The following is a 17,355-nucleotide window of genomic DNA, read 5'->3' on the forward strand; positions in this document are numbered from 1 at the left end:
TTTCTGAGCTCCATCTCTATCTATCCACTCACTCCCTTTACCCCCCCCCCACCTAGCCCCCTGTCCTCAGCATAAATGCCATCTTTTCCTAGATACTATCAGCTCTGAGGAAGGTTTAAAATTTTAACTCTGCTTTCTTTCCACAGGTGCTGCCAGACCTGCTGAATTTCTCCAGCAATTTCTGTGTTAGCTTCAGATTTCCAGCATCTTCATTCTTTTGCTTTATTTTAGTGTAATGAGAGTGTTTTAATGCAGACTACATCAGGAGTACGGTGCAGCTTTGGCCTCCTTACCTCAGGAGAAATATACTTGCGTCAGCAACTGTGCAGCGAAGATTCATGAGACTAAGTAAATTGGGCCTTTATGCTTTAGGACTTTAGAAGATGAGAGGTGATTACTTTGAAACATACAACTTTCCAGATGGAGTCGACTCCCCTACCCCCCCTCCCTCACCCTAGATTAAGCTGAAGAATCTAGAACATGGTACAGTCTCAGGAAAAGGAAATGTTGTTTAGGACTGAGATGAGAAATAACCTATTCATTCGATGGTTTGTAAATCCTTGCAACTCTTAACCCCTAGGTGGTTGTAGAATTGAGGGAGGCAGATGGGAAAGTGTACTTGAAGCTGAAGATCACTGTATTGAATGGTTGAGCAGGCATGATGAGCCAAATGGTCTTCTCCTGCTCGTATTCTGCTCCGAAATTGCCATATGACAATATGAGAATAATTAGTTTTAACAATGTTGGCTGTGGACAAACATTAGCTAGTAAGAAAAAAATGGAATGACTCCAGTATTCTTCACAAAAGGGGCATGGGATTTGAATGCAGTGCCTCGGTTTAACACATCACCGTCAATACTGTGTAGGAGTGCCAGCTGTGATCAGATCCTGTAGATTTGAGGGGTTGAGTGTGAATCCATACCTTCCCATGACTCAACCCGCTTAGTTTGGGCTTCTTAACTTCAATCCTGACAATTGCCCATGTAATTCACAGTCCTGCAATCCTCACACATTCACCCTCCCCACTACAGGTCACCAACCAGCTCTCCCTATGCTGTGCTGTTCTTTGCTGAATGCTCTCTGCATTTCCATTTCCCTCTCCGCCTTAACCAAAGCATTTTCAGGCCTTGTGGGCTAAATGTTGTCACTCTGCCTGATCTGTGGCCCATTGCCAGTTCTGTGCGGCATCTCAGGATGTCCTCTCCGTTAAAAAGGTTAGTGCAAAGTTATTGCAGGTTTGGTGTCAAAAGGGTTAGCTATCTATCTATCTTTAATAAAATTGACCCACAAAGGTGTGAGGTTTTAAATGAGTTAAGATTATTGCAGCGGGGTGAATTCTGTCTCTTTGAGTGAGAAGCTGGAACAGCCCAGGCAGTCTAACACTCCCTGCAACTGACTGAGCTCCCAGCAAAGATTGACATCCCGGACAGCCCCATCAGCTTGATGTCAGAATGGCCTGAACCAATCGTCCGAAGGGGCCCACCTCCTAGGACGATGCCAGCCTTGCCTCCCTTACTCTCACAGGGGCTTGTGCTGCCTGTCAGGCTCTCTCTGTTCATCAGAGTGCAGGGTGTTACAGAGGGCTTAAGCTTCATCGGGTTCCCCTGGCTAGTTCCATGTTGAGCCAGGGCTCCACAGGAAAGGATAAAGCACTGAAGGTAAATGCGATTCTTTCAGTTTTCCATGATGTAACTTTTTTTTTCTAATTGCAGTCCTTTGTGTCTCAAAAAAAAGATTAACCCTGAAAAAGTTCATATTTCCTGACGAGCTGAGGCTGCACTGTAGAGCCAGTTTGAAGTTTCTAAACATACGGAACCTCAGTTCTTTTGGCAGCTTTTATTTTATTTACAAAGGAGAAGGATTAAATTAAATTGTCTTATTTTGACTACCTGTTTAAACATTTTAAAATTGTGCCTCAAGTTCGCTATTCCTGCTAATGCCATTCTTTCTAATTGACACTTGTGTCAAATGAAATATCAAATTGAATCCATACCCCAATGAGATTTTGTGTGTGTGTGTGTGTGTGTCCCGAACCCCAGTGAGAGTCAGTGCATGTTGGGGACCTGTATCCCAGTGAGAGTCAGTGCATGTGAGATACTTACCTAAGTGAGCGTGGGTGTACATGGGACCCGTAAGCCAGTTAGAGCCTGTGAGTGTGGGAGTCATACCCAGTGAGTGTTGGTGTGTGTGGGACACTTATCCTAGTGAGAGTCAATACGAGTGGGGAAGTTATATCCCAGTGAGAGTCTGAGAGTGTGGGACATTTACTCCAGTAAGAGTCATTGTATTTGAGACCCATACCCGAGTGAGATTGAAAGGTCGTAGGAAAGGGGGTTCATCGTTGACCTCCATTGTTGAATTCACTGATGCAGCATTCACTGTGCTCCTGGGAGAGGCAGTCATTGGAAATGTGTGAGTGACTGGTCTCCTACTGTGCAGGTTGGATGGGGAGTGTAGACCAATTAATGATCACCTACTGTGTACTTTGTAATTGTATGGCGGAAATGTTTTTAAATGTGGAAAATGTAGATGGTGTGAATTATGAAATTGTGACACTGAATAGATTTCATCTCGCCCTCCCTTTATAAATGCAAAATAAAAGCAGGAAATACCGAAAATTCAGCAGATTAGTTCGCATCGTTGAGAGAGAAATAGCATGAATGTTTTCCATTGATTTTTTTAAAATTGGTACTGAAAACGTTTTGAGATTGAGGTTTTCAGTAGTACCTGGATGGGAGCAGGGGAAAAGTAGAACAAATGGTGTCTGTGAAACAGGAAGAGTTGAAATGACAGACAGAATGATGGTGGAAAGTGACAATGGGAAAAAATGAAGAAAAGGGTGTTTCCAGAAGAGATGTAAGTTGTAACTGGGAAATTGTTAACACTTTTCATGAAATGTCAGTGGTCTGAACCATGAACTCTGCTTCTCTGCACTGACTCCCTGCTCTGCTGAATACATGCAGCATTTTCAGTTCCTGTCATCAGTGTCTATTTCAAACAAATATGGGGCAATGTTTATGGTTTGAAATTGTTAAAACGAAGTGTGACTATACATTGCCAAATCGAGTTGAACTGTTCCTTGAGTGAATGCTCTTCATCTAAAGAGTAAGTGATGCAGAAGTCTGAGTTAGACAGAGTTTTCCTCATTGTGTCAGAGTCAGATTCTTTTGGGTAGGGACACTCAGTCCTGTTAGGCGCACGCATGCACACACACACAAACATAGTCAGTGCTGGGGCATTCAGTCCCATTACGCACGCACAGTCAGTGCTGGGCACTTAGTCCCATTACACAGACATAATCAGTGCTGGGGCAATGATTACACACACACACACACACACACACACACACACACAGTCAGTGCTCTGGGACACTCGGTCCTGTTTTATACACACGCACAGACCGACAGTGCTCTGGACACTCGGTCCTGTTTTACACACACACAGACCGACAGTGCTCTGGGACACTCGGTCCTGTTTTATACACATGCGCACACACACACACACACACACACACACACACACACACACACACACACACACACAGTCAGTGCTCTGGGACACTCGGTCCTGTTTCTCACACACAGACACACACACACACACACACACACACACACACACACACAGTCAGTGCTGGGACACTCAGACCCATTACACACACACAGTACTGGGACACTCAGTCCTGTTTTACACATACACGCACAGTCAGTGCTGGAACACTCAGTCCCATACACACGCACACTGTCCCGGGACACTCAGTCCTGTTTTACACAGACAATCGGTCAGTGCTGGGACACTCCGGTCCTGCTTTACACACACACACACACACACACACACACACACACACACACACAGAGTCAGTGCTGGGTCACTCATTCCCATTACACACACACAGTACTGGGACACTCAGTCCTGTTTTACACACACGCTCACACACAGTCCTGTTTTACACACACGCTCAGTCCTGTTTCTCTCTCACACACACACACACACATATACACACTCAGTCCTGTTTCTCTCTCTCTCTCACACGCGCGCACACACTCACTCACTCACTCAGTCCTGTTTCACACACACAAGACCAGTCAGTGCTGGGACACTCAGTCCTGCTTTACACACACACACACACACACACACACACACTCCCAGTCAGTGCTGGAACACTCAGTCCTGCTTCACACACATACCTACAGTCAGTGCTGGGGCACTCGGTCCCATACACACACATAGTGCTGGGACACTCAGTCCTGTTTTACACAGACACTCGGTCAGTGCTGGATCACTCAGTCCTGTTTTACTTACACACAGACACACAGAGTCAGTGCTGGGACACTCAGTCCTCTTTTACACACACACACAGTCTATGTTGGGACACTCAATCCTGTTTTTACACACACACAGTCCTGTTTTACACACACACACACACACACACACACCCACACTCAGTCCTGTTTCTCTCTCTCTCACACACACAGACACTCACTCAGTCCTGTTTCACACACACAAGACCAGTCAGTGCTGGGACACTCAGTCCTGCTTTACACACACACACACACACTCAGTCACTGCTGGAACACTCAGTCCTGTTAAACACACATACGCACAGTCAGTGCTAGGGCACTCAGTCCCATACACACACACAGTGCTGGGACACTCAGTCCTGTTTTACACAGATACTCAGTCAGTGCTGGATCACTCAGTCCTGTATTACTTACACACACACACACACACACACACACACACCCAGTTGGTGCTGTGACACTCAGTCCTGTTTTACACACACAATCGGTGCTGCAACACTCAGTCCTGCTTTACACACACACACATACAGTCAGTGCTGGGGCACTCACTCCCATTACACACGCACACAGTTCAGGGACGCTCAGTCCTGTTTTACACAGACACTCGGTCAGTGCTGGAACACTCAGTCCTGTTTTATACACACACATCTCACACACACACACACACACAGTTGGTGCTGGGACACTCAGTCCTGTTTTATACACACACACACACGCACACACACACACTCAGTCCTGTTTTACACATACACACATATACGCACACAATCGGTGCTGGGACACTCAGTCCTGCTTTACACACACACGCACAGTCAGTGCTGGGGCACTCAGTCCCATTACACACGCACACAGTGCCGGGACACTCAGTCCTGTTTTACCCACACTCGGTCAGTGCTGGGGCACTCAAACCCATTACACACACACAGTGCTGGGACACTCAGTCCTGCTTTACAGACACACACAGTCGTTGCTGGGACACACAGTCCTGTTTTACACACACACACACACACACTCAATCACTCCTGTTTTTCACACACACACTCAGTCCTCTTTTACACACTAAGTCGCTGCTGCGACACTCAGTCCTGCTTTACACACACGCACAGTCACTGCTGGGGCACTCAGTCCCATTACACACGCACACAGTGCTAGGACACTCAGTCCTGTTTTACACAGACACTCGGTCAGTGCTGGAACACTCAGTCCTGTTTTACTTACACACACACAGAGTCAGTGCTGGGACACTCAGTCCTGCTTTACACACACACACACATACACACACACACACACAGTCAGTGCTGGGACACCCAGTCCTGTTTTACACACACACCCAGTCAGCGCTGGGACACTCAGTCCTGGTTTACCTACACAAGCTCAATCAGTGCTGGGACACTCAGCCCTGTTTTACACACACACGCATAGTCAGTGTTGGGGCACTCAGTCCCATTACACAAACACAGTGCTGGGACACTCAGTCCTGTTTTACACACACGCACGCACACACTCAGCCCTGTTTTACACACACGCATGCACACACTCAGCCCTGTTTTATACACACACACACACACACACACACAGTCCTGTTTTACACACTCAGCCCTGTTTTTTCTCTCTCTCTCACACACACACATACACACAGTCGGGGCTGGGACACTCAGTCCTGCTTTACACACACACTCAGTATTGTGTTTTACACACACTAACAGAGTCAGTGCTGTACACACACACGCACAGTCAGTTCTGGGGCACTCAGTCCCATTATACACACACAGTACTGGGACACTCAGTCCTGTTTTACACAGACACACACATTCGGTGCTGGGACAATCAGTCCAGCATTACAGACACACGCACAGTTAGTGCCGGGACACTCAGTCCTGCTTTACACACACACAGTCAGTGCTGGGACACTCAGTCCTCTTTTACACACACACACACAGTCTATGCTGGGACACTCAATCCTGTTTTCACACACACACACACACACTCAGTCCTGTTTCTCTCTCTCTCTCTCTCTCTCTCTCACACACAGACACTCACTCAGTCCTGCTTTACACACACATGCACGAACACACACACGCACGCACCATTGTTGCTGTGACGCCCAGTCCCTTTACACACACACAGTGCTGGGACACTCAGTCCTGTTTTACACAGACACTCGGTCAGTGCTGGAACACTCAGTCCTGTTTCACTTACACACACACACACACACACACTCAGTCACTGCTGGAACACTCAGTCCTGTTAAACACACATACGCACAGTCAGTGCTGGGGCACTCAGTCACATACACACACACAGTGCTGGATCACTCAGTCCTGTTTTACATACACACACAGAAACGCACACACACCGAGTCGGTGCTGGGACACTCAGTCCTGGTTTAGACACACACACACAAAACTCAGTCCTGTTATTTACACACACACACACACACACACACACCCAGTCGGTGCTGTGACACTCAATCCTGTTTTACACACACAATCGGTGCTGCGACACTCAGTCCTGCTCTACACACACACACATACAGTCAGTGCTGGGGCACTCAGTCCCATTACACACGCACACAGTTCAGGGACGCTCAGTCCTGTTTTACACTCACTCGGTCAGTGCTGGAACACTCAGTCCTGTTTTATACCACACACACACGCACACACACACACACGCGCGCACACACACACACACACACACACACACACACACAGTCGGTGCTGGGACACTCAGTCCTGCTTTACACACACACTCAGTCAGTGCTGGGGCACTCAGTCCCATTACCCATATTCAGTCCAGTTTTACACACACACACACACACACACACACAGAGTCAGTGCTGGAACACTCCGTCCTCTCTCTCACACACACACGCACCATTGTTGCTGTGACGCCCAGTCCCTTTACACACACACAATGCTGGAACACTCAGTCCTGTTTCACTACACACACACACACACCCCCAGTCGGTGCTGTGACAGTCAATCCTGTTTTACACACACACTCGGTGCTGCGACACTCAGTCCTGCTCTACACACACACACATACAGTCAGTGGTGGGGCACTCAGTCCCATTACACACGCACACAGTTCAGGGACGCTCAGTCCTGTTTTACACTCACTCGGTCAGTTCTGGGATACTCAGTCCTGTTTTATACCACACACACACACGCACACGCACACACACACACACACACAGTCGGTGCTGGGACACTCAGTCCTGCTTTACACACACACTCAGTCAGTGCTGGGGCACTCAGTCCCATTACCCATATTCAGTCCAGTTTTACACACATAAACACACACACAGAGTCAGTGCTGGAACACTCCATCCTCTCTCACACACACACGCACCATTGTTGCTGTGACGCCCAGTCCCTTTACACACACACAGTGCTGGGACACTCAGTCCTGCTTTACACAGACGCTCGGTCAGTGCTGGAACACTCAGTCCTGTTTCACTACACACACACACACACACACACACACACACACCCAGTCGGTGCTGTGACACTCAATCCTGTTTTACACACACAATCGGTGCTGCGACACTCAGTCCTGCTCTACACACACACACATACAGTCAGTGGTGGGGCACTCAGTCCCATTACACACGCACACAGTTCAGGGACGCTCAGTCCTGTTTTACACAGACACTCGGTCAGTGCTGGAACACTCAGTCCTGTTTTATACACACACACCTCACACACACACACACACAGTCGGTGCTGGGACACTCAGTCCTGCTTAACACACACACACACACATACACATACCGAGTCGGTACTGGGACACTCAGTCCTGCTTTACACACACACAGTCGGTGCTGGGACACTCAGTCCTGTTTTACACATACACACACACACTCAGTCCTGTTTTACACAGACACTCAGTCCTGTTTTACACACACACACACACACACACTCAGTCCTGTTTTACACATACACACATATACGCACACAGTCGGTGCAGGGACCCTCAGTCCTGTTTTACACACAGATGCATAGTCAGTGTTGGGGCACTCAGTCCCATTACACAAACACAGTGCTGGGACCCTCAGTCCTGTTTTACTTACACACACACACACACACAGTCCTGTTTTACACACACACTCAGTTCTGTTTCTTTCTCACACACACACACACACACGCACACACTCAGCACTGTTTTACACACACACAGTCGGGGCTGGGACACTCAGTCCTGCTTTACACACACACACTCAGTATTGTGTTATACACACACACACACACACACACACACACACACAGTCAGTGCTGAGACACTCAGTGCTGTACACACACGCACAGTCAGTTCCGGGGCACTCAGTCCCATTATACACACACAGTACTGGGACACTCAGTCCTGTTTTACACAGACACACACATTCGGTGCTGGGACAATCAGTCCAGCATTACAGACACACGCACAGGTAGTGCCGGGGCAGTCAGTCCTGATTTACGCGCACACAGTCGGTGATGGGACACTCAGTCCTGTTTTACACACGCACGCACAGTCAGTGCTGGGTCACTCAGTCCCATTACACACGCACACAGTGCCGGGACACTCAGTCCTGTTTTACACAGACACTCGGTCAGTGCTGGAACACTCAGTCCTGTTTTACTTACACACACACACATAAACAAACACACACACACCCAGTCGGTGCTGGGACACTCAGTCCTGCTTTACACACACATTCGGTGCTGGGACACTCAGTCCAGCTTTACAGACACACACACACAGTCGGTGCTGGGACACTCAGTCCTGCTTTACACACACACAGTCGGTGATAGGACACTCAGTCCTGTTTGACACATGCACGCACAGTCAGTGCTGGGTCACTCAGTCCCATTACACACGCACACAGTGCCGGGACACTCAGTCCTGTTTTACACATGCTCCGTCAGTGCTGGGATACTCAGTGCTGTTTTACACAGACACTCGGTCAGTGCTGGAACACTCAGTCTGTTTTATACACACACACACCCACACACACAGTCGGTGCTAGGACACTCAGTCCTGCTTTACACACACACTCAGTCAGTGCTGGGACACTCAGTCCTGTTTTACTTACACACACACAAATACACACACACACCCAGTCGGTGCTGGCACACTCAGTCCTGCTTTACACACACACACACACACTCAGTCTTGTTTTACACACACACAGAGTCAGTGCTGGGACACTCAGTCCTGTTTTACTTACACACACACAAATACACACACACACCCAGTCGGTGCTGGCACACTCAGTCCTGCTTTACACACACACACACACAGTCTTGTTTTACACACACACACACACACACACACACACACACAGTCGGTGCAGGAACACTCAGTCCTGTTTTACACACACATGCACAGTCAGTGCTGGGGCACTCAGTCCCATTTCACACACACTGTGCTGGGACACTCAGTCCTGTTTTACACAGACACTCGGTCAGTGCTGGAACACAGAGTCCTGTTTTACTTACACACACACAAACACATACACACACCCAGTCGGTGCTGGGACACTCAGTCCTACTTTACACCCACACGCACACTCAGTGCCGGCGCAGTCAGTCCTGATTTACGCACACACACACACAAACAGTCAGCGCTGGTACACTCAGTCCTGCTTTACACACAAGCGCGCGCGCACAGACACACACACACACCATTGTTGCTGGGACGCTCAGTCCCTTTACACACACACTCGGTCAGTGCTGGAACACTCAGTCCTGTTTTACACAGGAACTCGGTCAGTGCTGGATCACACAGTCCTGTTTTACTTACATACACACAAATACACACACACCCAGTCGGTGCTGGGACACTCAGTCCTGCTTTACAAACACACACTCAGTCTTGTTTTACACAAAGACCTAGTCAGTGCTGGGACACTTAGTCCTGTTTTACACACACATGCACAGTCAGGGCTGGGGCACCAGTCCCATTACACACGCACACAGTGCCGGGACACTCAGTTCTGATTTACGCACACTTGGTCAGTGCTGGGACACAGTCCTGTTTTACAGAGACACTCGGTCAGTGCTGGAACACTCAGTCCTGTTTTGTACACACACACACAGTCGGTGCTGAGACACTCAGTCCTGCTTTACACACACGCGCACACACACGCTCAGTCCTGTTTTACACACACCACACACTCAGTCCTGTTTTACACACACACACACACTCAGTCCTGTTTTACTTGCTCACACACACACACAATCGGTGCTGGGACACTCAGTGCAGCTTTACAGACAGACAGACAGACACACACACACTCAGTCCTATTTCACACACACGCACACTCAGTACTGTTTTACACACACACACACTCAGTCCTGTTTTACACAGAAACTCGGTCAGGGCTGGAACACTCAGTCCTGTTTTACGCACACACTCGGTCAGTGCTGGAACACTCAGTCCTGTTTCACTTACACACACATAGTTGGTGCTGGGACACTCAGTCCTGCTTTACACACACACACACACACATACTCAGTCCTGTTTCTCACACACACACACACACACACTCAGTCCGGTTTAACTTGCGCACACACACACAATCGGTGCTGGGATACTCAGTCCAGCTTTACAGACAGACAGACACATACACACGCACAGTCAGTGTGGGGGCACTCAGTCCCATTACACACACACAGTGCTGGGACACTCAGTCCTGTTTTACACAGACACTCGGTCAGTGCTGGAACACAGAGTCCTGTTTTACTTATACACACACAAACACACACACACCCAGTCGGTGCTGGGACACTCCGTTCTGCTTAGCACGCACACGCACAGTCAGTGCTGGGGCACTCAGTCCCATTACACACACACAGTGCTGGGACACTCAGTCCTGTTTTACACAGACACTCGGTCAGTGCTGGAACACTCAGTCCTGTTTTACTTACACACACACATACACAAACACACGCACACCCAGTCGGTGCTGGGACACTCAGTCCTGCTTTACAGACACATTCGGTGCTGGGAAACTCAGTCCCGCTTTACAGACACACACACAGTCAGTGCTGGGACACTCTGTCCTGCTTTACAGACACTCACAGTGGGTGCTGGGACACTCAGTCCAACTTTACACACACACAGACACACACTCAGTCCTGTTTTACACTCATAATCGGTGCTGGGACACACAGTCCTGCTTTACACACACACTCAGTCAGTGCTGGGACACTCAGTCCTGTTTTACACACACACGCACAGTCAGTGCTGGGGCACTCAGTCCCACTACCCATATTCAGTCCAGTTTTACACACACAAACACACACACACACACACACACACACACAGAGTCAGTGCTGGAACACTCCGTCCTCTCTCACACACACACACACCATTGTTGCTGGGACGCTCAGTCCCTTTACACACACACAGTGCTGGGACACTCAGTCCTACTTTACACAGACGCTCGGTCAGTGCTGGAACACTCAGTCCTGTTTCACTACACACACACACAGTCGGTGCTGGGACACTCAGTCCTGTTTTACGCGCGCACACACACACACACAATCGGTTCTGGGACACTCAGTCCAGCTTTACAGACACACACACAGTAGGTGCTGGGACATTCAGTCCTGCTGTACACGCACACAAACACACACAGTCAGTGCTGGGACACTCAGTCCTGCTTTACACACACACAAACACACACACACAAACACACACACGCACTGAGTCCTGTTTTACGCGCACACACACGATCGGTGCTGGGACTTCAGTCCAACTTTACAGACACACACACACAGTCGGTGCTGGAACACTCAGTCCTGTTTTACACACACAGTCAGTGCTGGGACACTCAGTACTGTTTTACACACACTCGGTCAGTACTGGGACACTCAGCCCTTGTTTACTTACACACACACACACACACACACACACACAGTGCTGGAACACTCAGTCCTGTTTTACACACACACGCACACACATCACACACACTTAGTCGGTGCTGGGACACTCATGTCCTGTTTTACACACACACAAACACACGCACACACACACACACACTCAGTCCTGCTTGACACACACACACACAGTCAGTGCTGGGGCACTCAGTCCCATTACACACGCACAGTGCTGAGACACTCAGACCTGTTTTACACAGGGACTCGGTCAGTGCTGGATCACTCAGTCCAGTTTTACACACACACGCACCGTCAGTGCTGGGGCACTCAGTCCTGTTTTACACACACAAACACACACACACCTAGTCGGTGCTGGGACACTCATGTCCTGTTGTACACACAGACACACACACACACACACACTCACACTCAGTCCTGCTTGACACACACACACAGTCAGTGCTGGGGCACTCAGTCCCATTACACACACACAGTGCTGAGACACTCAGACCTGTTTTACACAGGGACTCGGTCAGTGCTGGATCACTCAGTCCAGTTTTACTTACACACACACACACACACACACACACACACACTCGTCGTTGGTGCTGGGACACTCGTCCTGTTTTACACACACACAGACACTCAGTCCTGTTTTACACACACACACACACACTCAGTCCTGCTTTACACACACTCACACAGTCAGTGCTGGGGCACTCAGTCCTGCTTTACACACACACAAACACACACACACAGAGTCCTGTTTTACGCACACACGCACACAATCGGTGCTGGGACACTCAGTCCAGCTTTACAGACACACACACAGTCGGTGCTGGGACATTCAGACCTGCTTTGCACACACACAGTCAGTGCTGGGACACTCAGTCCAGCTTTACAGACACACGCACAGTCGGTGCTGGGACATTCAGACCTGCTTTGCACACACACAGTCAGTGCTGGGACACTCAGTCCAGCTTTACAGACACACGCACAGTCGGTGCTGGGACACTCAGTCCTGCTTTACACACACACAGTCGGTGCTGGGACACTCAGTGCTGTTTTACACACACACACACACACACACACACACACACACACACACACACTCAGTCCTGCTTTACACACACACTCAGTCAGTGCTGGGACACTCAGTCCTGTGTTACACACACATGCACAGTCAGTGCTGGGGCACTCAGTCCCATTACACACGCACACAGTGCCGGGACACTCAGTCCTGATTTACACTCACTCGGTCAGTTCTGGGACACTCAGTCCTGTTTTTCTCAGACACTCGGTGTGTGCTGGAACACTCAGCCCTGTTTTATACCACACACACGCGCGCACGCACGCACACACACACACACAGTCGGTGCTGGGACACTCAGTCCTGTTTTACACACACACACACACAGTCAGTGCTGGGACACTCAGTCCTGTTTTACACACAATCGGTGCTGGGGCACTCAGACCTGCTTTACACACAGTCACACAGTCAGTGCAGGGACACTCAGTCCTGCTTTACACACATGCAAACACACACACACACGCGCGCACGCACACACACACACACACACACACACACAATCGGTGCTGGGACACTCAGTCCTGTTTTACACACACACACACACACACACACACAGAGTCAGTGCTGGGACACTCAGTCCTGTTTTACACACATTCGGTGCTGGGGCACTCAGACCTGCTTTACACACAGTCACACAGTCAGTGCAGGGACACTCAGTCCTGCTTTACACACACGCAAACACACACACGCACTGAGTCCTGTTTTACGCGCGCACACACACACACACAATCAGTTCTGGGACACTCAGTCCAGCTTTACAGACACACACACAGTAGGTGCTGGGACATTCAGTCCTGCTGTACACACACACAAACACACACAGTCAGTGCTGGGACACTCAGTCCTGCTTTACACACACACAAACACACACACGCACTGAGTCCTGTTTTACGCGCACACACAATTGGTGCTGGGACTTCAGTCCAACTTTACAGACACACACACACACAGTCGGTGCTGGAACACTCAGTCCTGTTTTACACACACGCACAGTCAGTGCTGGGGCACTCAGTCCAATTACACACACACAGTACTGGGACACTCAGTCCTGTTTTACACAGACACTGGGTCAGTGCTGGAACACTCAGTCCTGTATTACTTACAAACACACACACACCCTGTCGGTGCTGGGACACTCAGTCCTGCTTTACACGCACCCTGTCGGTATTGGGACACTCAGTGCTGTTTTAAGCGCACACACACAACCACACACACAGTCAGTTCTGGAACACTCAGTCCTGCTTTACACACGTACTCAGTCAGTGCTGGGGCACTCAGTCCTGTTTTACACACACTCACACAGTCAGTGCTGGGACACTCAGTCCTGCTTTACACACACACTCACACAGTCAGTGCTGGGACACTCAGTCCTGCTTTACACACACACAAACACACACATGCACTGAGTCCTGTTTTGCGCGCACACACACAATCGGTGCTGGGACACTCAGTCCAACTTTACAGACACACACACAGTCGGTGCTGGGACATTCTGTCCTGCTTTACACACACACAAACACACACACACACACACACACACACACACTCAGTGCTGGAACACTCAGTCCTGTTTTACACAGACACTGGGTCAGTGGTGGGACACTCAGTCCTGTATTAGTCACACACACACTCACACTCAGTCCTGTTTTACACACACACAGTCGGTGCTGGGACACTCGGTCCTGTTTTACACACACACACACACACTCTCTCAATTCTGTTTTACACACACACACACACACACACACTCAGTCCTGTTTTACACACACACACACACACATCACACACACACATAGTCGGTGCTGGGACACTCAGTCCTGCTTTACACACACACAAACACACACACACACACACACCATACACCCAGTCCTGTTTTACACACACAGTCAGTGCTGCGACACTCAATACTGTTTTACACACACTCGGTCAGTATTGGGACACTCAGCCCTGGTTTATACACACACACACACACACACACACACACACACAGTGCTGGAACACTCAGTCCTGTTTTACACACACACGCACCGTCGGTGCTGTGACACTCATGTCCTGTTTTACACACAGACACACACACACACACACACCCACACATACACACACACACACAGTCAGTGCTGGGGCAATCAGTCCCATTGCACACACACAGTGCTGGGACACTCAGACCTGTTTTACACAGGCACTCGGTCAGTGCTGGATCACTCAGTCCTGTTTTACTTACACACACACACAGACACAACCTGTGCTGGGACACTCAGTCCTGTTTTACACACACACTCAGTCCTGTTTCACTTACTCACACACACACTGAATTCTGTTTTACACATACACACACACAAACACACACACTCAGTCCTGTTTTATACACACATTTACACACACACACACAATCTGTGCTGGGACACTCAGTCCTGTTTTACACACACACACACACACTCAGTCCTGTTTCACTCACACACACACACACACACACTCAATTCTGTTTTACGCACACACACACCCACACACTCCCACACACACACCCACACACACACACACCCACACATACACAGTCAGTGCTGGGGCAATCAGTCCCATTGCGCACACACAGTGCTGGGACAGTCAGACCTGTTTTACACACACACACACACACACACACACACACACTCAGTCCTGGCTTACACACACACACATATACACATAACCTGTGCTGGGACACTCAGTCCTGTTTTACACACACACACACACACACTCAGTCCTGTTTCACTCACTCACCCACACACACTGAATTCTGTTTTACACATACACACACACACACATTCAGTCCTGTTTTACACACACATTTACACACACACACACTCACTCAGTCCTGTCTTACACACACACACACACAGTCAGCGCTGGAACACTCAGTCCTGTTTTACACACACGCACAGTCAGTGCTGGGGCACTCAGTCCCATTACACACACACAGCACTGGGACACTCAGTCCTGTTTTACACAGACACTGGGTCAGTGCTGGAACACTCAGTCCTGTATTACTTACACACACACACACACACACACACACACACAAACACATACACACCCAGTCGGTGCTGGGACACTCGGTCCTGCTTTACACATACCCAGTCGGTATTGGGACACTCAGTGCTGTTTTAAGCACACACACACACACACACACAGAGTCAGTTCTGGAACACTCAGTCCTGCTTTACACACACGCAAACACACACACACAAAAACACACACGCACTGAGTCCTGTTTTACGCGCGCACACACACACAATTGGTGCTGGGACACTCAGTCCAACTTTACAGACACACACACAGTCGGTGCTGGGACATTCAGTCCTGCTTTACACACACACAAACACACACACACACGCACTCAGCGCTGGAACACTCAGTCCTGTTTTACACACACGCACAGTCAGTGCTGGGGCACTCAGTCCCATTACACACACACAGTACTGGGACACTCAGTCCTGTTTTACACAGACACTGGGTCAGTGCTGGGACACTCAGTCCTGTATTACTCACACACACACACACTCAGTCCTGTTTCACTCACACACACACTCAATTCTGTTTTACACACACACACACACACAGTCCTGTTTTACACACACACACACTCACACACAGTCAGTGCTAGGACACTCAGTCCTGCTTTACGTACACTCACACAGTCGGTGCTGGGACACTCAGTCCTGTTTTACACAGACACTCGGTCAGGGCTGGAACACAGAGTCCTGTTTTACTTACTCACACACACATGCACACATACACACACCCAGTCGGTGCTGGGACACTCAGTCCTGCTTTACACACACCCAGTCGGTATTGGGACACTCAGTGCTGTTTTACACACACACACACCCCGAGTCGGTGCTGGGACACTCAGTCCTGCTTCACACACACACACACACACACACACACACACACACACACACACACACACACACACACACACAGAGTCAGCGCTGGAACACTCAGTCCTGTTTTACACACACGCACAGTCAGTGCTGGGGCACTCAGTCCCATTACACACACACAGTACTGGGACACTCAGTCCTGTTTTACACAGACACTGGGTCAGTGCTGGGACACTCAGTCCTGT

The 17,355-nt window shown here is 49.4% G+C and overlaps 1 protein-coding gene across 2 annotated transcripts in view; it reads left to right on the forward strand.

Annotated features, from left to right (window-relative positions):
* The first annotated feature begins 1,529 nt into the window (after positions 1–1,529).
* Positions 1,530–17,355, forward strand: part of LOC132836781 (neuroblast differentiation-associated protein AHNAK-like) — a 138,957-nt gene continuing 123,131 nt past the window's right edge. For both annotated transcript variants that reach the window (XM_060856243.1, XM_060856244.1), the window contains exon 1: positions 1,530–1,658. The gene's annotated coding sequence lies outside the window, so the exon portion shown is untranslated. The remainder of the gene's footprint in view (positions 1,659–17,355) is intronic.

The sequence above is a fragment of the Hemiscyllium ocellatum genome, chromosome 47, assembly GCF_020745735.1.
Source record: "Hemiscyllium ocellatum isolate sHemOce1 chromosome 47, sHemOce1.pat.X.cur, whole genome shotgun sequence".
In the NCBI taxonomy this organism is placed as follows: domain Eukaryota; kingdom Metazoa; phylum Chordata; class Chondrichthyes; order Orectolobiformes; family Hemiscylliidae; genus Hemiscyllium; species Hemiscyllium ocellatum.